This window comes from Cyanistes caeruleus, chromosome 2 (genome assembly GCF_971803275.1).
Source record: "Cyanistes caeruleus chromosome 2, bCyaCae1.hap1.1, whole genome shotgun sequence".
Lineage (NCBI taxonomy): Eukaryota > Metazoa > Chordata > Aves > Passeriformes > Paridae > Cyanistes > Cyanistes caeruleus.
In genome coordinates, this window is record NC_141702.1 from 27,134,930 (window position 1) to 27,161,705 (window position 26,776).

General features: G+C 35.2%; 1 long non-coding RNA gene across 1 annotated transcript; it reads right to left on the reverse strand.

Annotated features, from left to right (window-relative positions):
* Positions 1-18,838: 18,838 nt before the first annotated feature.
* Positions 18,839-23,640, reverse strand: LOC147654684 (uncharacterized). The gene is made up of 3 exons (XR_015282903.1): positions 23,302-23,640; positions 21,110-21,966; positions 18,839-18,952 (listed from the first exon to the last, which is right to left on the reverse strand). It is a non-coding gene; the product is annotated as an uncharacterized LOC147654684 (long non-coding RNA).
* Between the last annotated feature and the right edge of the window lie 3,136 nt (positions 23,641-26,776).

Genomic DNA, 26,776 nt, shown 5'->3' on the forward strand with positions numbered 1-26,776 from the left:
GATGAGGTTTGACTATTTTGGTTTTTATTCATAAAACTAAATAAATGCCTGAGCCTTTTGTTCCTCTCGTCCAATAAAGCCATGGTTATCTTGGAGCTGCAATTCAGTACATTCAAGACATACTTCTTGCATTTCAAAACATGTATTAATTTACAGAATGCCATTTCACTTGAGGTTTTCATTTTTTTTTTAAAATGATCTCTGAATTAAATCCATAAAATTATGTTGGTCACACTGGAAAATGAGTCTGACACAAATGAGAGTCTGTAATTACAAATTATTGAAATTTGTTTGGGACAGCTTTTCCTGTGGATGGGTTTCAAAATACTACAGAAAATAGGATGCAATTCAGTGAAATGTGGAGTCTACAATTAGATAAGAATACTCGTCTATGCAATAACTGACTAAACACTGTTTAGAAATTAGTTTCATGCATTTAGAGCTTAACAATCAAAATATGAATCAGTAATTTTTTGTCATTCCAAAAAACTTATGTTTAAATGGAAATACTTTCCTTATAAAAAAAAAAAAAAAATAAAAATTCTGTAGCTCAGGAAATGCATTCTCCTCTATTTTTTTTTTTCCTTTAGGCATAGATTCTAATTTGAGGTCATTGATTCATAGACTGGTTTGGATTGGAAGGGACAATTAAAGATCCTCTAGTCAAACCACCCCTGCAAAGAGCTGGGACATCTTCAACAAGGTCGGGTTACCCAGAGCCCTGTCCAACCTGGCCTTGAATGTTTCCACCATCTAGCACCTACCAGCTGAAAAGAGAAATAGAAGCCACAGATAGGAAAATCAAAACAGGAATATGAAATTTGCTTCTACAGTGATCATATAATTTCCTTATATTTTCTACACTCTTTTATTCTTGAATATATTAAGTCAAGCAGTGCAGAAAAGTAGAAAAAGTGACATTCCAATGCTGTAGTTGGAGTTTAGAAGTGCTTGGCCACCTCAACTGGAAGACTTTGGGTTGCCAAACTGGAGGAAAAAAACAAACAATATGTGATTACTGATAAATCCATTTTGTACCTGAGGAACTGGTGAACCAGCTACCAGTGTTCCAGAGAGGCAGCTGGTTATTTTGCTGCTATTAAATATACTCACTATAAGGAAAGACCGAAGAAGGTCAGAAAACAATATCTTTCTTGAGTCACAAAGTCCTTGACAAAAGGCAAAAGACAAATCCTTGAGTTCTTACTTAAAGATAACACCTAGATAAGCATAGCTCTAGAATAGAAAATAAAACCAGTATACTACTGAGTTTCAGAATACTGGTCATCATTATTGTAGTACTTTAATCAGCTGAGCAGGAAAAATACATCTTCATACATAGTCTGGGCATAGGAGTTTTCTAGTTAGATCATTGAGAGGTAGTTTAGAAGTTGCAGATATCAGAATTACCTATGTAACATTGAGTGCAGATATCAACCTATAGATTGCTACATGTCACAGGATGCCTGACAATTATGATTTAAATACCAATCATAACACATAAAAGGGTTCAGATTTGATTTGTCAGAAGAGCAGAAAAGAAGAAATTAATGCAAGTCATTCTTTTAAAAGATCAAATGGAAAATGTCAAGTAATCAAGCTATTTGCAAATACCTGGAAGACAATAAAGATACCATAAAACAGCAAAAGTAAACAACACAAGTTGTAAGCTAGAAATCTTGTCAAACTAGTCTATGTTTATGGAAAACAACCATCGTGTTAATGACATTCATATTACATTTATTGTAATATAGTATTTGACATTGCTTTTCGTAAATAGTTTAAGAAAACACATTCTATCTCAGATTACCTGTTCAGTTGAAGAAACAATATAAAATAGAAAGAGAATCATTATAGAAACTCTGTTTGAAAGAAGAAAAAGAAACATCAATGCTTAAATAAACAGGTTTCACAAAGAAAATTTGAATAAATTAGAGTTCAATTTAAAGAAAGAAAACATAGTCATGGAGTAATGTGATGGCAGCTTCCAAATACAAGAAAGATTTCAAAATTTTTCCCTCCAAGATAATCCTGTAAGAGCATGAATAACCAAATTAAAGAAACTTATTCCACAGGTTACCAGAATCTATACAGATAAGGATTATGTATACTATTTTATATTTCTTTAATATTATTATTATTTTGCTAGCCATTATAGATATCATTTTAATTTATCATTTAGCATAAGGCTTTACAGAGCTTGAGTGTCTTTCTTCTTGAGGTCCTAGCAGACTAGCACCTACAGGTGAATACTTCATGCTAGGAAATGCTACCAAAAAAAGTGAGGGACAATGACTATAATATCTAATATGATAATCACATACTTGTTAACTTGTTGCAGCCTAATAAAAGAAAATATTTTTTTCTTATAGGGAATATTATAGGTATCCAGCAGTAGAAAAGAGGGATGAAGTAGATAATAGTGGTGTTAACTTAATATTACATTTCTTGTGTTTGAGTTATTTTTAAAATAATTTTTTCAGAACACTCTTGTATAAGTGTAGAACAAAGATAGAATAAAATGTAAAAAGTGGCAAATAAACAAGCTGCTGATGATAAATGCTAAAATGTTTTTAAATGCTAATGAAGGAAAGTATAAATGTCAAAAAAATGCAAAATGGTATCACATCAAACATCTTTGCAGTGTCTTCAAGTTATATATGTCCCTATGATGGTGCTATTGCACAACAATTCAATGGAGATGATCAAATTCTGTCAACTGATGGAAAAGAAATCCTGAATCCTGGTGCAAGGCGAACAATTCAGTACCATAAAATCATTCATCTATCATTTCTGACAAAATGCTAAATGAAACTTAAGCTACCCATCAAGGAGCAGATAGCAGCAGTACCACCTTTGTGATATGCTTAGAACTACTTAACAGCTGCAATAGAGTCATTCAACAGAAACTTGCAGCATTCCTACCAAAATACAGAAATATAGGAGACATTACTGACTCAGAAAGACTGTGCTTTTGACAAAGTTCATATAAAGAACACTTTTTCACTTGAAAGATAATGTTCATCTCTTCAAATAGAAAAATGACTCCTCAGGCATGATAATGACCATACTAATTCTCCCAGTGATAAAAGTATTATTAGGAGAATTATGCTTGACAGTGCAGATCCTAATAAATTTCTAGCTAATCTGTTCAGTTTCTGATTTTACTGGTTTTGCCCCAAGTCAATTTTATTCACAGTAGTTGTTATGGTGCCGTGTTTTGGATTTTTGAGGAAAACTGAAAAATCAGGCATGTTCTAGTTATTGCTGACCAATGCTTATGTGCAGCATCAAGGCCTTTTCTGCTCCCTGCCCCACACTAAGAATGTGCAGGCTGGGGGTGCAAAAGGGGGTGGGGAGGAACATGGCCAGCATAGCTGACCACAACAGACCAAAATGATATTCCACACCATATGGTACCACACTCAGCAATGAAAATCTGGGAAAAGAAGGAAGAAAAGGAGGATATATGGACTGATGGTGTTTTTCTTCTCAAGTAACAATTACATGAGATGGAGACCTTTCCTGGTGATGTGTGAACAGCTACCTGCCAATGGGAAGTGGTGAGTGAATTCCTTAATTTCCTGATCATGTGTAGATGGGTTTATCTTTATTAAACTGCTTTTATCTCAGCCTGAGTTTTCTCTCTTTTACCCTTTTGACTCTCTCCCCCATCACACTGGTGGGGAGTGAGCAAGGCTGGGTAGGGCTTTCCTGCTTACTGGGGTTAAACCATGACCCTGATCAAAGCTGGTATGGTTTGTACAACATAGAAAATTTCAAAATAATATGCATCAATACAAATCACTCAGTACTATCAGCTCTCAGATTCCTGGGAGGCTTCAGAAAAAAAAAAAAAATCATTATACAGGCAAGTTTTCAAATATATTTTTTAGTCCATAATGGGTGATATACATCCTAGTTTAAAGTAGACATTAGGTCTTTTGGTGACAAAATATTGCAATGCAATAACTTATTTGATAGTACAACCTGTACATTGTACTTAGTTGGCAGAAAGGGATCTGAATTTGTCAGCATTTTTAAGACAGACCCTTCGTGCTAAATCAAAATTTATATTATTTCTGGGCTATAGACTGTCATTTGCCAATCATTATGTACATATCAGGACATATGCCATTTATCATCAACTCTTTTGATCAAAACAACAAGTCATTAAGGCTTCACATCAACATTGAAGAAATTAAGGTACTCATCCATCTTCACAATATTGAGGAGCCAGAAGATGCTGAAAAGTCAGTTAATTCTGTGCATTGCTACTGAATAACTTAAAAATTAGTGTAAGAATTTAGCTAGGCTGATGATATAACTTTTAAAATATACATAGATAGCAAAGAGATGAACTCTAGTTCTGTTTTGGGACATTAAAAACTGACATTCATTATTCTGAATGCAAGCGTGTCCTATTCATTTTTTTCAAAACCAGTTTTATGTAATGTGCAGAAGTTAAGAAACTTGAAATCATCAGAATAATGTCAGTGCTTTCCATATAAGTCTGTATTAATTATTTTGCTGATATAGAGTGACAAAATATAATTTTGGCTACTGAGAAAAACAATACAGCTGGATGCTTTTTAAGAACAAATACACTTGTCCTGGTGTCTCTATGTCAGGTAATAGACTGCTGCAACTTATTTTCACTGACCAGACAATATATACATACATGGCTGAAAAGAAGGCTGATGATGCATTACATGGAAATACTCGAGATAAATCTGAAGTGTAATGGCAACAGTACCACCACAATGTGTAAAGCTAAAGGCTAAGAGTAATATGTTGTGTCAGACAACCTCTGTTGATATTGCTAAGGCCTTCAAACAAAGATTAATGTACGAAAGAGACTGCAGTGAAAAGTGCCAAATATTTTTATGGTATGTATCTTACTAATTGGCTACAAAATAGCAAATTGATAATTTACACTGGCTACAAATTATGATGCCTTCAAAAAATGAGATTAATTTTTCATGAGGAAGCAATCAAACTGAATTTTCCCATATTGAATTAGTAATGGCTCTGTAAAAACATACCTGGAAACACAGGAAACAGTTTGAGATTTAGGCTATTCTGATGGAAATCTGGCACTGCAGAGCTTTGGAGTGAGGGGGCGGTGAGAAAGAATGAGTAAGACTCGCAGATTTACAGGACTTGTGGTGGTGATGTGTAGACAAAACTGTCCAAATTTTGTGACATAAAGTGTTTGCAGACTACTCCCGTTTTTATTTTAGCAATATATATTTTTTAATATTAATCTGGAAAAGCCTAGTAACCTACAGGCTGCAATTTAGCTAAACAAATATAACTACTACCATTTCCACCTGGATGTTGATGATGTGGTTTAAAGTTGTTTTTTAAGTCTGACCTATTATGTGAAGACAGCCAGCACAATATTCATTTGTGGGGATGAAGCCAAGTGAACTAACACATGCTTGCATTAAGAAAATATGTACCTTGTCATCGTCTGCTGCTCACACTCTGTTTCCTCTCACACAGATGACAGGTAGTTTGCTGTAAAGGCCTTTAAAGTTATAACTTACTTATTGCAACTTATGAATATGACACAGAATTTCACCTGCCAGGAAATTCTAATTTATTGACTTTACTGCTGTGGACAAGTCAGCAGTGACACCATTGCTTTTTACTTCTTATGGTTACCTTAGCAAGTATATTACCATGTTAACCTTCTGTTATTATTAATTTCTTTACTTTATATTTTAATTATATTTTATATTTTAACTATATTTTAACTAGGGATATTAATTTATTTCTTTATTAGCACTTCTTTATTAAAGCTTATTAAAATCTTAAATTATTCTTTATTCCAAAGCATCAACAAGTTCATAGAAAATTCTTGGTTTCCTCTATAGCACTCTATTACACAATACTTTTTTTCTATAATTTAGTCTTTTTCAGAATTTCTTTCTCTCCAGTCTTTTTAAGTGCCATTAAAACTGCTGCCTCCTTTTTCCAATTAGTATGCCTTGAGGATTCATATGAGACTGCTGTTGAGTGAGCTGAATTGAAAATATGTATGGTATTAGCAGGAGAACATTGCACTAGATACAGTATATATACAGTATATATATATATATACTGTATATATACTATATATACTAACTATATATATATATATACACACATATACATATATATACATATATATACATATATATACATATATATACATATATATACATATATATACATATACATACATATATATATATACACATATATACATATACAGGTTGTGTGTATATACATATATATATATATGTATATACACACAACCTGGAGAAAAGGAGAGTGAGAGGAGACTTCATTGTGATAGGCACAGATCTCCTCATTCTTGTGGCCAGTGACACAGGAAATGATGTGAAGTTGTGTCAGGGGAGGTGTAGGCTGGACATCAAAAAAGGTTTCTCACCGGGAGGAGGGTTGGGCACTGGAACAGGCTCCTCAGGGAAGTGGTCACAGCACCAAGCCTGACAGAGCTCAAGAAGCACTTGGACAATGCTCTCACATATATGGTGTGATCCTTGGGGTGTCCTATGCAGAGCCAAGAGTTGGACTTGATGGTCCTGAAGGTAGCTTTCAGCTCATCATATTCTATGATTCTGTGATTGTGAAAATGTCGTGTTGCTTTGTAGCAAAAATTTGCATTGGCAATCCTTAATTAAATAAACCAGAATGAGTAGTTCTTTTCTGGTTGTTTAGTTGCTACTTATGCAGACATGTAACAGCCTTCTATTGATAAATTAAATTTGCTTCACAGGACTACATGAACTAAAAGATCCCTTGGACTACAGAGCCCCATAACCTTTTGAAAGTACTACGTTGTATATTCACTTTTATAACAATAAAAAAAAATCTACATTTTAGAAGACATGGGATCCCCTTGAATAGGCATAAAAAAAGTATCATTTTTCCAGAATGACTATTGATTTGGACTTTAAACTAGAAACCAACAGAGGAGAGAGTTACCAGCAGCCTGTAAGGGAGTGACAGACAAGGTTGACTAGAGTGTGAAGTGATGTGAATGCAAGGGAGCACAAAACCAATAAACATGGCTTAAGCAAGACCACCTCCAGCATCTGCATGAAAGCAAGGAAGTGCCAACAAAACACTATTATGGAAGAAAAAAAAAAGAGACTGTTTTTGGAAATCAGGGCACAGGTGTTTTATTTCAGGTACCTCTGCACATGATGAATAATAACATGGAGATCTTTGTGCTGTTGTAGGACTATAATCTTGTTGCTATCACAGAGGCTTGGTTAGATGGTTTGTTTAATGAATGCTTCAGTGGAGGAATACAGGCTTTCTATGATCAGCAGGGAAGACAAGGATGAGAAGTTGCTCTCTGTGTGAGTAAAAAGCAGAAACACGTGGAGCTCCACCTGGGTATGGATGACAAACTGACTGAGAGCTTATGTGTGAGGGTGAAAGAGCAGAGTGGTGTAGACAACAAGTGTGTAGGTGCTATAGACTGGCTGATCAGGAAGAACAAGAGGGTGGTGCCTTCTCTGGACAGAGAGAAGCAGTCTTGTGTTCACAGGAGTTTGACCTCATAGGGAACTTCAGCCACACTGGTATCTGCTCAAGGAGCAGCATAACAGGGCATAAACAATCCAAGAGGTCCTTAAGGAACATTAATGACAACACCCAAAGAGAGGCAATGAGGGCAGATGTTCTGGTTGACTTCATACTCATAAACAAGGATTGGCTAACAGGATTTGAAGGTTAAAGGCAGGCAAAAAACTGTTTATGGTTTTAAGAGAATCTCTTTTTTTTTTAATTTTTTTAACTCATTGCAAGTATAAAATTTAACACATTTATTTCTTTAGTCTTCCAGGTCACCCAAGTCTTCCAGTAAAATTTTTCTAATTCTCCTTTTTACTGAAGGACTATCCTAACTGGAATATTTAGGAAATTCCATTACTATAGTTTTAACTTCTTTGCTCAAGTTGCAGCGATTGTTGCTGTCACTGTTGATTATCTCTCAGGCATATTTGCACTTTCCTAACAACCAGGCTTCATCAGTAGGTGTATATTTCCAAATATAATCATAATTTCATGTTGGTGTCTGATACAGATCTATAAATCACAATATTTTGAGCATTCATGGATGAGTATGTTATTTGATTGCTATAGAGTTTTCACCAGAAGTCTGTAATATTAAGCAAGGTGAAGCTTATACATTTTCTTATGCAAATCTGCAGTAAAATCTGTGGATATATAATAGTTTATTATTGTAACATGCATTTTTATAAAAACATAAGCAGTCAGGTACTGATTTCTATTGTTGTGCATAATATTTTTACTGTTGTAGGTCCTGTGAAGAAATTGCATTTTTCATGAAATCTGAGTTTGATTATTTTCTGTTGTTATGTCCTACATATTATAATAGGATACATCAATGTGATACTTATCATGCAACTCATTTATGCACACAAGATTCCAGTGAGGCTACAGTTGTCCAGTGAATAAGCAGGAATTCATGTCAAAACACCTGAGCTCTATTCTTGTCTCCTACAGTGTCCTGAGGAGCAGCTTAGGAGGTTCAGATATAGTTTCATGGAATTCAGCTGACATTATTTCAGTCATAAAATCTTTGGAGAAGATATATTTTTTGCTTGCACAGTCCTTAGTAAAACAATGACTGAAGTTGCAGCTAGAATTAATGTAAGGGTGATATTTTCTATTTTTTTCAATTTCACAGTATTCTACCTTATTCAGTTTTTTCCCTCTCTGTATGAATTTCATAAGCTATTATTGTCAACCCACTGTGAAATAGTAACAGTAACCTTTCATTTTTGTTCATAAACTAAGGGTTTGATTTCAATTTTTTTCTTTTAGAAATTTGTCACTTGCTTAATGCTGAGAATTTTAAACAGTCTTCTGTTCAAAGTGGCAATAACTTTATTTGCTATGTCACTTTCATTATTTCCTGCAGAATTTGTCTTTTTTCTAGAATGACTATTTAAAAAAATATTTGCTTTGTCAGAGTTTGTGAGAATTCAGTATGCTCTCTAAGCTTTCATATCACCTTGTGGGTTTTATATTTTTTCTCTTAGTAAGTATAATTTATAACTCTGTAAGTGAAATGGCAGCACAGGCAGAACCAAAAAGAAATATTACATCTCTATTTTTTCATCAATATTAACCCAATATATTGCAATGTATGCTTTGTCTTCACCAATACAACTGTGATTGCTAAATATGAATAATGACAGTAAAACCATGAGAAATCTCTGTTGTATTATCTACCTATCTGTCTATTCATCCATCACCCCACTACCCAATCACTTCCATAAAAATGAATAGTGATATATTTTATGGACTTAATGGAGCCTTTGGCATGTCTCCCATTTCAGGCCCAGCATTGTGCTGAGGAAGAGCCCCTTTGTTCTTGGTATTTGCTGTGGTTTTTGGTTAACAAAAAAACGCCATATTTCAGCAACCTTTCATTCATCAGCCTCATTGACTACCCTAGATTCCCAGTCATAAGCCATATTAAAAACACTCACTTTTGCCTTTTTGTAAAGAGTGTTTCTGGTTTTATTTCAATCACTCCCATTCCTCTTATTTTTCATTATTTTCTCATCTTTTGTTTGCATTTTTTTTTTCTCTTTGAATAGTAACCATGACATTTAAAATGTCTTTCTCATAATCCACATTTCTATTCAGTTTATTAGTTGATATCAACTTCTGTGAAGTACTACAAACATTCAACTCAGCTTTATAGGAAAAAATTTCTTTCTCCTGTTTTTTTCTTTTTTTACCACTCCTCCCCTATGTCCTTTTTTGTGGTCTCATCCTATCCTCTTAAATTATACAAAAAGATATTATTAAATCTTGGCTTTAAATGCTTTGAGTTCTACATTGATTAGAGTTACATGAAACAGTCTGGATAATGTACCTGTGAAGGTCTATTAAGAAAAGAAAATACATGTACACTTCTGGCCGTATGGAAATGCTATAGCTGCTTTCTACTGCTTGTCATATTTCATGTATATGTTTTTTATTAAATAAACATTATTACACTAGTGTGTTTTAAAGTTGTAAGAGAAGGAGTATTCTTTCCCAAAAGAATCTTTTACAGAACTGGCTACCTCATTCATAAATACTATTGATGATAGCCCCTTTCATGAAGCACCTAGCAGATGCTGAAACAATAAACTAAAATTAACAATTAGCTAGAATCTATGTCCAAACATTTTCTCATTCCATATTTCCCCATTTATTTATACCTTTTGACTAATCCTTTTTATATGTTAATGAATTGAATCTCACAGAGTTTAGCCATCATATTTTAGGCATTTAGCTGAAACATACAAGTTACTATCTTGTTTACTGTGATATCTTTGTTCACAGTGGAGAGACAGACAATTCTAGGGCAGACGGAGCAAGATCAAAATGAATGTCTCCACTGAGTTAATATTATGATTTTTCTAAAATCTGAAATAAAACACTGTTAGAAACATAACTAAACCCCCAATAGTGACTCATATGCTAATGATAATCAGTTGAAGAAGTGATATACATGCTTTAAAGTGTATATAAGTGATATATAAGCTTTAAGACAACAGTGCTTTTCGTTGCAAGCTACTGCAGACTAGACAGGTATGTAAAAGTGAATGATCAGAAGACCTTGGAAGGGGTTCTGGACAGTTCGAAGCAGAGGTTTGAAAATACAGAAACATATCAGACTGCAGTGTGATGAACACGATTGGCCAATTAGTGATATAAATTTGTGAAACAAGCTCATGACACTGTGCATAACTTACAGCATGTCTGGAAGTCTCTTTACAGTGCATATTAAAAGAAATAAAATCATCTAGGGCTTTTTCCATCTGTCATTGTCTTTTCTTGATATACCAAATATATAAATACACCTGTACTCAGTGCATTCTGAGTACACCTTTCCTCCTCCCTTTCTTAGGCCTCACTTCACTCCACTCCAGAAGGCTACAGACCCTGCCAGTAAATATGTGCTCCACGAGGGCCTTCACCACCAGCTGCAAGGGAATATCTGCTCTGCTGCCTGCAGCACCTCTTCTCCTTTCCTTTACTGGTCTTTACATGCATTGAGCTGTTTCTCACTTCTTTTTTTTTTAACTTTATTCCTCTATACATGTGCAGCATTTTGCCCTTTCTCAAGTACATTCCACAAAAGGTACTCCTACCTCTGCTGTCGGCTTAGCCATGACCTGTAGTGGGTGGGTTGGAGCTGGCTGGAACTGCAGCTCAAGCTGGGCACTCTATATGATGATAAATATGGCTAAGTCTCCAGAAAAAAAGGGAATGGAGTCTAGATTACTTTTAGATATGCTCTTGTTTTTCTTTTTTTTAAATTTAACATTCTCTTATATAATAATGGTATCAAACAACCTCCTCTTCTTTTGCACATATGAAAACTCTTTGTAAAGATGCTGTTTTCTCCCAGTTAAATGAGATTCTTAGAATCATATAAACATAGAATATGCTGAGTTGGACCTATCTGGATCACTGAGTTCACTTCCTGGCACTGCAAACGACAGCCCAAGAATCACACCATGTACCTGAGAGCAAGGTACAAACATTTCTTGAACTGTCTCAGGCTTGGTGTTGTGACCACATCTCTGGGAAGCCTGTTCCAGTGCCCAGCCTCTGGGTGAAGGACCTTTTCCTGATATCCAACCTAAACCTCCCCTGACTCAGGCTCAGGCCACTTCCTCAAGACCTGTCACTGGGTATGAGAGAAAAGATATATCTGCCCCTCCTCTTCTCCTCATGAGGAAATTGTAGACTGCAATGAGTTCTTCCCTCAGTCTCCTCCAGCCTGAACAGGCTGAGTGACCTCAACCCCTCCTCATGTGGCTTCCCCCCAAGGCTCTCAACCATCCTCTCTCATCCTCCTTTGGACAGCTTTATGTCTTTGTATTAATCTGTATTAAAAGCTGTAGTTGCATCACCTACAGCACCGTTATCCACACTCTTCTTACTTAAAAATGTTTACAGATGTTGATTCCCTGTTTTCTATCATACATGGAATCTGATTCTGATCAGATTAAGAACACTAATAAAAAGCTAATGAATTGTGCCTACATCTGAAATATCCATCAGTTTTGTGCTCTTTTTACATACTGCTCTGTATTTTAGCAGTTCACAAGTCCTGTTATTTTCCAAAGTCCAAATTTAGTACATAAACATAATATCAGGTTTCTTCAAGAAGGTCCAGATGATTTTCCAGAAGACCATTTGTATGACTGTTAATTGTATACTCATAAAGCATATTATGATATTAACCACATTCTTCTACTACATGCTTTTGAGGACTCACAGTAATATTTTATGTTGTAAGACCTTTATCAACAAGCATCTCTTTTAATGCACACGAATAAAACTATTTAAAATAATTTATGGAAAAATATAATTTAAATGTGTGCTTTCATCCAAAGCACATCATCAATGTCAAATGAAATAATTCTTTAAGTACAGATGATTTATTTTATAAATTGGAGAATAAAAAGATGCCTGAATTATCAGAATGTAAAAGAAGACACAAAAAAACCACCATGAGATTTTTAGAATACTTTAAGTACAAAACATTAAATGGGCCTGATCTTATTAGTCATACTAAATCTATTTTATCTCTTTCATAAAAAATATAGACCTTTTGCATATTTGAATGCACTTGCTATGGAGTAATTTGCAAATGAAATATTAAGATACAAAATCAACTGATCAGATGTATAACTCTGCAAAGTCATAATTAATGAAACTATGATACTGTAGTCATCAACAATTGATCTTTATGCTGTGACCCTTCAGCCACTCGTCTGACTGGAACTGTGGTTTTTTTTAGGAACAGGACCTCTTCCCAGCAATATCAAGGACTGCAAAAGGTACCTCATTATACAAATCTTGTATACAAGTCTTGTTACAGGATGACAAAATGAACAATATAATGATCTGATGAACAGATTGGTACCATTAGCTTGCAATTAGGTTGGATGCCATAGTGAGGCCTCTGTGACATTGCCTAGTCTTCCCAACCTTTCTCTCTCACTACCCATCTTCCTTCTACCCTATCACTTCCTTTTCCTTTTCCTTTTCCTTTTCCTTTTCCTTTTCCTTTTCCTTTTCCTTCTCCTTTTCCTTCTCCTTTTCCTTCTCCTTCTCCTTCTCCTTCTCCTTCTCCTTCTCCTTCTCCTTCTCCTTCTCCTTCTCCTTCTCCTTCTCCTTCTCCTTCTCCTTCTCCTTCTCCTTCTCCTTCTCCTTCCCCTTCCCCTTCCCCTTCCCCTTCCCCTTCCCCTTCCCCTTCCCCTTCCTTTCTTTCTCAGGTTAGAATAGAACAACTGTAGGATTTAATATAGTGGAGGTACTGTAACTTCATAACAAATTCATTCATTTAATATATATAGTGTGATTATTCTAATGATTTATTGTAGTTAAGATTTGGTAAGAATTATATTGCTCCTCCATAATAAAATAGCACAATAACTTATGAAAAAACAGATTTAATTTAATAGAAATAATCCCAAAAATTATTCAGTTATAATTTCATTGCAAAGTATGATATTAATAATCTTGCAGTTAAAAAATTCCTTCCCTGAAAGAATACATTTCAGAAACTTACTCACATGCAGAAAAGTAAACTGAAAGAATCATACACACATGGTGTTTTCCCAGAGTAGTATACTCATCAGTTTTAAAGTGTTATGTGATATTCACTCATTACACTGTTGAGTTTATATACTCAATAAATATGACAATTACTTATTATTAAAGCTATTAATAAAAGGGGAAAAATATTGTGAAATCTAGAAAGGTTATCAAAACTAAAAGAAAGTTTTGAAATTTAGACTACTGAAGTGTGTAAGAAAATCATGCCAGAAGTGTACATTTGAGAAAACTTAAATCTAGTTAAGTCAGACAATCTAATTCATGTCATTACTGTAGATTTGACAAGATCCTTTCATGTCTATTTTTGTCACTAGCTAAGATAAATTGATCTGCATCATATCTGGAAGAGTAAATACTAGTAGTAGAATTATCTAGCACTGTAGTGACAATTGTTTAAACTCCTTTAGCACCAAATGATGTATGAAAAATCTTGTTTTATACTCTCACAAAATAACTTAAGAACATTCAAGAAATGACTGGATGAGCACTTAGTGCCATAGTCTAGTTGATGAGGCAGTGCTTGGTCAAAGGTTGAACTCAAAGATCTTTGAGATTTTTTCCAATCTTGACTGTTCTATGATTCTATGATTTTATTAAATGCATATGAAATGTACATTAAATGATGTGAATGACAATATTACCATAACTTCATTAAAACCACCAAGAAAATATGTATTTTCTTTCTTAACACTAAAAGAACTACGGCCATTTCAATATCAAAAACCTTGACTATACTTTCTTCATTCTATTCATAATTATAAACGATAAAAGAATATTTCCAGAATATTTTAAATAGAATATTTTTTACAACTGAGAATCATAATCCCCATAAATACACAGCTTTCTTTGAGGAAACTGTGATACTTGACAAATTATTTTATTAAAACATACTCCGTCCCTGTTCTCACATCCTTGCAGCTATCTTCCCTGTCCCTTCGAGAAACACTAAAAAACAGAATCTGTAGCAGGTACATCTCTTCAGACTGACCTTTGTACTGATCTGAGTACAAGATCAGAGAACTTTTCTAGTTTGTATTAGACCCTGTGCTTGTGCCCAGTGATGGCTGTCTCCCCTGTTTCAGCTTCATCTTTGTGGATGGCCCATCTTGGGAGGGGTCAGCCCTTCCCCACCTCAGTTAAAGTCTGACAAATCACAGCCCTTTGTGGCAGGTGACTGGAGACCACTGCCAGGCTCCCACTGGTTAAAGAAATAGACAATGATATGGAAACATGTACAAGCAGACTAAGATAATCCCTTGACTGATGGGTGAGAAACCTCCAGTGTGAATGTAACACTCCTCTCAATGAATACCACAAAGGGCTGATGACTTGCTCCGATTGTTATGCCCTCTTCTTGGGGGAGAAAGATGTATTTGACCAAGAGCTGCACTGGAAAGCTAAGCATCATACCAAAGTAAAAACCAGATTGTAGAAAAGCCTTTTGCATGGTATTTGTAGGGGTTCTATTAAGAATGCTTTAGGTATTAATTTGGGCAATGAGTGTTAGTACTAGACAAATTGAACTATTAGGTTGTTAAAACAGTAAGTGTGCAAAAAATAAATGCTTCTCTTCTTTTATATATGTATAAAAGTATCTTTGCAATTATGATTTTTTTTTTCAAAAGAGCCTGTGTGTAATTCACCAATTAAGCAAACCATTTTAATTAATTAAATTAATTTAATTAAGCAGACCATTTTAAACTAAAGCACCTGGATGATGAAAGCTCTAGTATAGTGGTTCCAAGCAAAACCACTTCATTCTCATATTATCTTCTGTCCCTCAGGTGAGGAGGGAACATATTCTAGTCTGCAAAGCGGTCAATTGGACCATTGGGGAAGGCAGGAAATTCAAATCTCCCTTACAGGAATGTGTGAAAAAAACTAAAATAATCTCAACTACTCTACAAAGGGTTGTTTTTTTACTCAGTCCCATCTTCCCACCTAAGGAGCAAAATGCCACACAGACTCAAAAAAATGTATTCAAGTGGAAAACTACTTCTCTTGGTCCACTAAAAGTTATCTGGGTTAAGCATACTGAGCAGTACTATTACAGAAGTAGCTAAGATTGTTATTTCCTGTAGGTTGAATTAGTCACAGTAATTTTCTATGCATCTTCAGAACAGGACAATAACATCCATCAAAATTTCTGAGACATCCTCTTTGTTAAGAGATGTATGAAAGACACTTGCTCTGGTGGACTCTGGGGCCTGGAGAACCTCCTTTCCAGCTGCTGAAGCCCAGCCCAGTGAACCCAAAAACCTGGAGTCCCTTCCACCCAATGAATGCAGCTGCTGCTTTCCTGTTTGCAGGCTCAGCCAAGATGGGCATGTATGCCAGAGATGCACACATGCAGAGGACACTAATGCAACCAGCTGCATAGACTACCCACAAATAAGGCACTGCTTTTACCAGCAGCCACCCAGAACACATAAAACATATGTATAAACAGTCAAATCCTAGTCCTGTGACTGAGAGAAGGACCATTATTGCCAGTGGTCTAATTCAAATTGCAAACACCAAGTTCAGGCACATTTTTTCTCTCCAGTTCTGGCACTGGGACCTTAGAGCACATAGATGGAGAGAGAGATTATGTGGAAAGTGAGTTAAGAAAAGATTTGATAAGAAGAGTAGAGAGACTACAGTGATTCAGTGCAGGTCTCAGACTACTGAGCAGAAACTGCTTACACACTACCAGCTTATTTTACCCTCCTTCCTCTCTGTACATACCCATCTTTGTTTTACTTACATTCCCTACCTCTAAAGGCATCTTTATAAGTCTAAGAGTGCAAATTCTGGTATGAATTGGAGTATTCCATCATAAGAGTACTTATGATAGATAATGAAATGAAATGAAAGATAAGGCAAACCTAATGTCAGCTGTTTGCTGTTACATTAAAAATCTTCCTTCACAGAAGAGTAAAGAGAGTTTTCAGAGCTCAGTGAATGAACTAAACAATTAATAAAAAAGAAAAATACATAATTCAAATGAGAATTTACATTGCGTGTCTAATTGATCCATTCTATCCTTGTGAACATAACAACTTGGACCCAGGAACCTTTACTTATTTTGAATAAATGCTTTCAGAGCATTTTTATTTTAAGCTTATTTACATACTATAAATAAAGAGCAACAAGTATATTTAACACTCTCATTCAGATCACATGAACTAGTTACTATCAGGGTCTTGCCTCATTTTAGAAAAAAGGTTGGACAAAGTTTACAAAGTCTTAAACATAATGTGCACAATCTTGTTTTTATGGTTTGTTTCCTGTGTGCAAGTTCAATGTCAAGACAGAAGAATGCTTTGAATATTCTGCCAATTTCACACAATTAAAATAGTATTCAACTTACAAGATTCATAATTACACAACTCACCTTGGCTCAGAATACAATACAGCTGCAATGGAACAACAATAGGAAAATGCCTGTTTTCCTAGAAAAAAACATCCATTTTCACATAGTAGTATTCTTTTAGGTAACTGTTCTAAAAATTGCCTTTGTACTAGCAAACACCTTTACAAAGGACCATAAGAAGACATGTAGACAAGTGCAACCACGTTTGGTTAGCAAATAATTGTAAAATGATACTGTATGCTAGTCAATCAGTCATGTTATACTACAGAACCAGAAAAAAAATCATTAAAATCCTTCTTCTTCCAAGATACTTATACATAGAAACAAAAAAGGATTCTCCATCTTCTTTTAGCTAAGTGTAGAATGAAAAGGCTAGTTACACTCATAGTCTCCTTTTCTCCTTCTCAGTCCTTACCAGCTGCTTAGAAAGTAGGTTGCAGAGTATCTTGCTCTCTGGTATTTCAGAGTATTAAATTATTTTCATGTCATTATGAGTTTGGATTTCTTACATCTGGAAGGGTGATCCTCCTGTCTCATTTCTCCTCTCCCTCACTATGTCAGAATTGCAAGGATAAAAGAGATTTTTGTAGAGAAAATTTCAAAAGTGACATGCCTACACAATTTGTGTGAAAGGACAAAGGTAAGTATTCTAAAAATATATGGACCATGACTGGGTGGAAAATAAGCTCTAGAAAACTTTAGTAAAGGATTTTTTCCTTTGAAAAAAGAGGGTTTTTTTCAGTTTTCTCAGAATTATGCTGACCATGATGCTTCTGTAGTGAAGGAAAGGGAAGAAAAGGAGAATATCAAACAGATTTACTAGGTATTCAGAATTCAGCATGTCTATCCCATTTTTTAAAAATATGTTTCTATACAGACTTATTTGAAATATAAACAAGGATCTTCAGTCTTTCAGTATGAAAATAAAGATTGTGTCTTTAATCCCTCTAACTCTATTATGCTTTTTTAAAATTCTTTATTTCAATGTAATCATTTATTTATATTCTATAATTGAAAAGGATAAGTGATGCTTCCAAGAAACAGACATTTTGAAAATGTTACTGTCTTTGGATATTCAAGAGCTAGCTTTATGCTTAGCTCCCTCTTAAAGAATGTTCTTCTGAGTATTACTACTTTTCTCACATCCATACTGTGAGTTTCTTTTGTGAGGAACGAGTTTTTGACTACTATCCTAACCCCCCAAAAAAGTATTTACAATAGGATGGTTTTAGATACATTTTACATTCAAGCTTTTCTCATGAAAACATCTTATTTTTCCATATATTATTATTTTATCATATATGAATCAATTTTCTTTTTAATCAAGTTGCATCCCTAAATCATTATGTTATTGACTCTTTAGGTGGCTTCCATCCTATATTTCCAGTAAATCTATAAGAGGATATTGAAACTATGAATACAAATGTCATGAACATTCAAAATCATCCATCCAGGAAGGGTTCTGATTCTTGCTAACTCTGTATTTGAGAACCAGTGAGTCAGTGATTGAGAGTCTTCCTCTGTTATACTGCCAGTAGAAGAAAGGAACTTTTGCATGGCATCTGATTATGGCAAGCTTCTAGAAAAGCTTCTGTCATTTATATGTTTTTACTTCAGTACCTGAGTAATTTGGAAGTCTGATTTCTATATTCCACAAAACCTATTTTTAAAAAATCTAAGGATATGGCAATCTCTTCAATAATCATCAAAAATAACTGTCTTAATAAAGCAAAAATTCATACTATTATTATAACAGATAAAATGATCATTGTAAGAGAGGGGAAAAAAGGTGATTCCTACCTGTAAAGCCCTTGTCACACTCACAAAGAAAAGTGTTTGGAGTAACATTGATGCAGTTACCATTGAAACATGTAGATGGCTGGCACTGTCCAACAATTTCTGTACAATTTTTACCTGTGTCAAAGGAAAAATAGGAACACTGGACTTTAGTAAATATTTAGGGAATTTGGTGAACTTTTTATAAATGTCAAATTTATAGCTACAATATAGATAGGCAAATGGATAGAAAGGTGTTTGTGCTAATATTGTTCATTAGTTTGCACCAAACTAATTGAACTTGCAAATTAGAAAGATATTAATCTATTTTTGTACTCAGCTATTGTGCTTAACCTCATCTGACATACAGTTACAAATTCACATATAGCTTGGGATGCAGAAGTGCTCCCAGAACTGTAGTATTTATTTCTTTTAAACATGAATCTAGCTTACAGTTTCTTTCAGCATTGAGAACAAAATATGTTCTTACATGGAGTGGAAATGTGAGAATGTATATTCTGGAAATTACAATTCCAGTTATAAGTTGTTTATGCTATTACAACATACAGGTCTAAATACCATATAATTATGCCTGTCTCTTGAATTATTACCATGACGTTATTCACACTTCAAAAAGTTTTCAATTTCTAATAGGCTTTATGTTATGGGAGGCACTTTTTCCTCCCTTACTCTTGTGTAACCATGCCCATAATATATGGTGGTTTAGTCTCCTAATTCTTCTTGTTTACATCCAGCTTATTTATGAGACCAGTATTGTCAGTACAAAATGATGGCATTACCTAAAACTTTCCTATATAGGCTAACAAAATGTTTTAAGCATTGATTTTTAGTAGCATTAAGCATGATGATTGCTTTTAACAGAATTGCTTGCAAATTTTTTCATTAATTTGAGTTCAATTAGTCCTAGATGATTTTGGTATTATTATTTTAAAAGCATTTTACACAGCTTCCTGTAAGGATAAAGGAAATATAAAACATACTGCACACCATCAATGTTTTCCACTATCTTATTACACTGTTCATAATTATAAAAATATTTTTCTCACAACATTGACTTATTTATACCTGCATAATTTTCTATTGGCAAATGCATTAGTAACCAAATTATTATGCACTTTGAAAAGCAATTAAAAATAAATTACAGCAATCTTTATGCAACATAAGCTTCATTTCTATGAAGTGCATTCTATGAGCCTCACTCATTCCTGAGCCATCAGGTCTGCTTCATAGCATAGCATCACTTTTGTGAGAGCATAGAAATTCAGACCAACAGAGGAACATTTCAAGAATTCTGCTCCACAAGTACAAAAAGAGCTACATCTTTTTGTGATGAGAATTAACAGTTCTGGTACTTTCTAAAACATACCCAAATCCTATCTGAATGCAGGATCAACATCTCCATAATTTCCTTAATCCATTTTTTTTCCTCCATTAATTTAAGGTAATTGTTAGGTAAGAATTTACCTAGTTATGTTGTACTCTTTGGTGTGGTAATCCAAACCCAAATTCAGTTTCTCTGATGAGTTTTGGGTAAGTACTGCAATATTTCCTATGAGGATTGATTACTTGATTTTTCTTTTTTCATTTGTGACATGTCTAATTTGATAGTAACACTATGTTTAACAAATTGCTGTTGAAAACAACTTTAGGGGAAAGAAAAATACGGAAGAAAATACTCAGTATTTTATTTTGACTGCCCTTATTTAAGGTTTGACCTTTCAGTTAAACCAAATTTTGATTTAAAAATTTCAGTAATGTAATTTGAAAGATCTTTAAACTGAAAATGGAGGCAAGTCTTGGCAAGTTGAATGAAATGCTCATTTCAACAAAATCATTACTCTTTTTCACCAGTTTGGCTGACCAGTTATTTTGGGGGTAGATTATTCCAAATGATTTATGTTATTTTGTCTAAGAACCTGGACTGTAAGAACTACAGAACAAAAAAAAAAAAAAAAAGAAAAACAGCAATTACTTCTGTAAGTCAACAAGTACTTATTTATGTCTCATGTTTAAGTAGGAAAGAAGCATTATAAACAACTTATTCTCTTTTTCTCTACAATGTATTTGTGAATGTCAGCAAGTACAAACTGTCTTCAAATGCCTGCACAGTCTCCCATAATGACTCCATGCAAAAGAGACTCTGCAGGTGTGGTAGCAGCAGAAGGCAATCAAATTATACAAAAGCCTTTGTAGTGTTGTTCTAATTGTTTTATCATCTGTTAAGGAAAGTGTATGATCTATGTAATGTTTATCCCTAGAGGAGAAAAGAAGTACCTGAAAATTTTGGAGGACATGAGCATTCATAAGAATCTCCAGAAAGTTCTGATTTCTCGGTGCAGGAGGCATTGTTGTGGCAAGGTTTGGTGGAACATATATCAAACTTCTGGCAGAATATTCCTGAATACTGTGGGAAGCAATGGCAATTATATGCTTTTTCCCAAACATGGCTTAGACATTTTCCATGCCCAGAGCATAGTGGTGCATCCAGAGACTGTTGGCAAAACTGCTGCTTCACGGTTACGTTCAGACGAAGGCCCATGTCGCACAACAGCGGACCTCTCTTGTGAAGTTCTGCAAAGTAATGGGTTCCAACACCAAGCCTGCTTGGGTCCACTTGGTGCAGTCCTCTTATCTGGCAAACAAAAATCATCTGCTCTTGAAGAGAACCAGCCTTAGGGCAGTTAATAAATTCTTCCTTGGAGACATTTACCAAATTCATTCCATAGGATTGAAACGATGGCTCAGAGGAGATGAAGAGACTATCACCTAATTGAAGCTGTAAAGGGCATATCTGAGGGACACTGAGGTTATGTTCTGCAGAGATCTCTCCAGTAATACTTTTATTCATGTTCCAGCATTCAGTGTAAAAGTCTGAGCAGATATTTCCCCTTGGTGTCCATTTTATTACTGTAGGTTTTGGTTCTGTTCTCCATTCAGCAGTCATTTGCCTCTCACATATTACCTGCCCATGGACAATGCTAAGTTGAAGAAAGCACACTACCATGCAAAATGCTGACTTCGTAGTCATTGTTTCACCTGACCAATGGAAGTTTTCTTTCACATATGCTTCATTGCTGACGATAACTTCAGAACACTTGTTCTTAAGGTTCACATGTATTTCCCATGGCAGCCTAGGAAGTCAAACAGAGGAAAGTATTTCTGTTTTCACACCAAATACAGCTGAATATTAAAACCTCATTACAAAACAGAAAATGTACAACAAAGGGCAACATCTAATTAGTAATGGGAAACTGGAATAAGCCAAATGAACTGATCAGAACCACAACCCTGTAACAAAGGTCAGTTTTTTCCTATTTTTATTCCTGCTACCAATAAATTGGTATTTATTTAGTGCATTTTATTGTACATGGGTGCACAAAAGAAAGAGCTTGAAGGCATACTTCTCATGTTCCCTCCCTCTGTTTTCAAAACTATTGGTAATAAAGTTAAGATAGGACATCTTAACAAACAAGGGAAAACAAGGAACTAAACAAGAACATCTAAGTTCTAGTCATAAGGTTTAATCAGAAATATTTTTCTGATCATCATTTAACAGTTTATTATAAAAGTAGATATTCCAAAGATGTAGGCCTGAGAATTTTTGTTTTATGATGAAAACATGCAATCATTACTCAGCTCTTTTCTGTTCTTATGCATTCAAAAAAACATTCCATTAAATCTTTACTTTTCAAAGAGTATGCTTGAAAACCAAATGTCCTTAATCATATGTTTGAGACTTTTATGCATTACAGTAAAAGACAACAGATTACAGATCCAGGACTATTTAATTTATAGACTAACCTTTTCTGTCCCTTGAATACATCTAGCAATTTTTATTGCATGGAGATGAGTGATTTGAGAAAAAAAAAAACCAAAACAATATAATATGAAGCTTTTGCTTGGAGTCATAATGAAAATGATGAAAAAAAAATATTATGTTAAATACATTGGAAATTTTCAATAGCTTTGCATTAGTAATAGCTTAATTTGCCTTAAATACAAAGTTCTTTCTCTTTTAGTGTTTTTTCCCCTCAGTATCCTTACCTGACACTCTCAGATATTTATATTCTCTTTTAAGGTAATGGTCCCTAAACTGATATTTACAAATTAGAAAATTATTCTAAAGAAAATTTATCTTACAAAGGAAGCCATTCAAACAACAAAATAAACAATAAATAAATAAAAATAATAAACAATAGCATTTATAATTTGAAATTTGTTCACATTGTTTTATTTTCTGCACAGCACATGCATATTTTTCAACACCTACACACGTTTGGTTTTATTGGGTTTGCCCGGACTGGTTTTGGTAGGGGGTGGGCTAGAAGGGTGGCTTTCTCAATGTCCAGCAGAGCCAATGCCAATGCCAGCTCTGGATGTGCCACTGGCCAATTCTGGGCCAATCAAAAATGGTGGTAAGACCTACAAGATAAAAGATTTAGGAAGAAAAAAGAGACACTGCATACTTTCAACTGCAGCTGGAGAAGAGCAGAGTGAGAATATGTGAGGAACAGCTCTGCAGTGCAGCAGGAGGGGCTGGAGGTGCTCCAGGTGCTGAGATTCCCCTGCAGCCCCTGGTGCAGCCCATGGTGAGGCAGCTGTGTCCCTGCAGCCCATGGAGGGACACAGGGGTGCAGAGATCCACCTGCAGCCTGGGGAGGGACACAGGGGTGCAGAGATCCACCTGCAGCCCATGGAGGGACACAGGGGTACAGAGATCCACCTGCAGCCCATGGAGGGATACAGGGGTACAGAGATCCACCTGCAGCCCATGGAGGGACACAGGGGTGCAGAGATCCACCTGCAGCCCATGGAGGGACACAGGGGTGCAGAGATCCACCTGCAGCCTGGGGAGGAGCCCCACACTGGAGCAGGTGGTGCCTGAGAGGAGGCTCTGAACTTGTAGGACACCCATGCTGGAGCAGGATCCTGGCAGGGATCTGCAGACCAGTGGAGGAAGTAGTCCATACTGAAACAGTTTTCCTGGAGGAACTTGTGACCCTGTGGGGAGCTCATGCTGGAACAGCCTGTTCCTGAAGAACTGCACCCCATGGAAAAGTATCCCTCACTGCAGCAGCTTGTAGAGAACTGCTGCCTGTTGGATGAACTCAAATTAGAGAAGTTTGTGTAGAACTATCTTCCATGGGAAGCTCCCCATGCTGGAGCAGGGGAAGGACTCCTCTTCCATAGTGGCAGCAGAAACAAACTGATGAACTGACCATTATCACCATTCCCTGTGTTCCTGTGCCACTGGGGTAGGAGGTAGACCTGGGGAAGCGGGAGGGGTGGGGGGAAAGTATTATTAAGGTCTTGTTTTACTTCTCATTATTCTGCTCTGATTTTGTTAGCAATAACTTCAATTAATATCTCTAATTCCGGTTTGCTTTGCTGTGAACATATCTGGTGAGTTATCGCTCTGTGTCCTTATCTCAACTCGTGAACCCTTTCATTATATTTTTTCTCCCCTGTCCAGTGTGGAGGAAAGAGATGGAATGGTTTTGGGAGGTGCCTGGCATCTACTCAGGGTCAACACACTACACTGGTTTATCATAAAAGTGCATGTGGATTATGATGCATGATTTCCTGAAATATCCTCATTTTCCCCCAGAGTTCTTCAATATATTTTGGTCCACACTCTGGACTAGGCTGAAAGATCAAAGAAGGATAGAAAAGATATTGTTTGAGGAAACCTGTAGCTGAAGAATTTTAAGCAACTTAATGATTTGCTGGCAATTATAGGATAGTACTAAAGGGTCATATTCAGTCTCTCCTATTTTTATCTAAATTGGGATGAAAACATATAAAATGTAGCTATGTCCTGCTCGTAATATGCTGAACAAGTGAACCTGTCCCAATGACCTTTGTTCAGAAGAGTAGCCAGCACTGTTTCAGTCTTTGAAGATACCAGAAAAGTGTGGATTATGACCAACTAATAGTAATAACAGGAGATTTAGAGTTTAGAATATTAAACTCAGAAGGGGTATAAACTAGATTTTGATCCTTCTCCCAGAATAGTTTTCATTTTAATTTAATTACTGAATCCAAATTCAGCCCTCAAAGAGTTTTAGTACTCTAGCCACATAGCTCCAAAGCTAGGCAAGTATGTTAATATTAATTTCCTCTCTGCCTCTGTATTTTCACCCCTGGGAGTTAACTCCCCATAGAAAAAAAGAAAGGACACAGATCTGCAAGAAAACTATTATTCTTATTGCTGAACTCATAGTCTTTCTATTTTGAGACCATTCCATTATCTTCAGAATCTCATGATGTTCAAAGATACCATTAGATAATGGGGTATCAAATGTTTAGTTTGGGTCATTTAGCATTTTTTTCTTTTAAGGTAACAGTCGTGAACTATTATGTTCATTATAAGTGCTATTACATCTGTCACTGTTATCAGGTATAAAAGTCTATGGTCTATATTACTGCATAGATTTAGAAATTCTACATTCTGCAGCCCATCTTTTCATACCTATTTCATAATGAGATTTTGTCAGGTGTTACTAAAATAGACCTTTACAAAAGGTTACTTTTCCTTTTAGACACTTCAAAAAGAAATCTATTGCATGTCTAATGCAGAAGAGTTCTTGCTCTCTTACATTTTGTCTTTCATTCCTGAAATTTTGCATCATTCTGGTGTCATCTACAAATTCCATTTTTACTGGTAATGAAAATGTGCTTCCTTACAATATTTATATAGGATAAATCTGAATTATTTTAAAATAAGTGGTTGGTAGCATTTTAGCAGTTTTTGTTTTTCACAAAATAATTATTAGTATTCATGCAGCTAAAAAATTATTGTGGGAGCCAAAAAGGCAGTTAAAGGAATTATTGAAGAAAAACAGATCCTAGAAAAAGTGTTTCAAGTGGCATGGTTTCACCTTAATAAATCAATTTATAAAAACACACTATTTTCATCTGTTGTTTTTATTGTAGTTTTATTTCCAAGATTTTTTTTTCTAAAAAAATAAAATAAACAAAAACATCCTGTAAAAGCAATGAAAAAAACCCGGAAGGAATGCCAAGAGATTGTTTATTTAACAATAAAATCATGAAGGAAAAAAAAATTATAGAGTGATGAGTATGCAAAGTAAAAACCTGTGTATAAAATACAGTTCCAATATTAAAATACATTACTTAGAAAATTGGCAAAAAAATTAAATAACTGAGAAATCCTGATGCAATCTCATGAGATAAAATGATGTCATGAAATGAAATTTAAAAGGGATTATCACAACTGTTATACCTTACAACTGCTTTAGGCAAGGATAAAATTTTCCTGTTTATAAACCCAGATGGCTCCTTGTAATTGATGAAGACTAAGAAAATTTCCAAGACTGGGATTTTTATGGACACAGAGATACTTGAAGGAAATCTAACTCTTAAACTTACATAAGGCTGGGTGAAAAGCAGCACAATGCTCTATTTTGCAGTAGAGGAGAATAAAAGAGATTTAGATTTATGCAAAACTCCAGCAAAAATTAATCCCAAATGATCTGCATTCCTGTCCAGCATTTTAAGGATTATGTGTTCTTTCTATTAATAACTGGTATATAATACTAATAACGAAAAATACAGTATATTATAAGTGATCTGGAGAAATGCCCACAGGTGATATTTGCCTTTAACAACATCTCAGGAAAAGAAAATCTGTCAAAGAAGAGAATAAACCAGAAAATGTTTAGTGACATCATGCCATTATGTTTTGGCCAGGAATGAACCTCTTCTTTCCACCTTCATATCATATGACCACTTTGTTAAATTCTTTCCTGTGCTTGAGCAGCTGTGTTAGGATGGGGCTGCAATCTTGGATCATAGTGATATGAAGTAAATGAGAGGGTGCTGTTGGGGGGAGGGGGATGATTTGTGTGTGCCTCCCACCTTCCTTGGAAGCTGCATTTAAGCTCAGGTTCTGACCCTAGGTACCCAGCTAGCCTATGC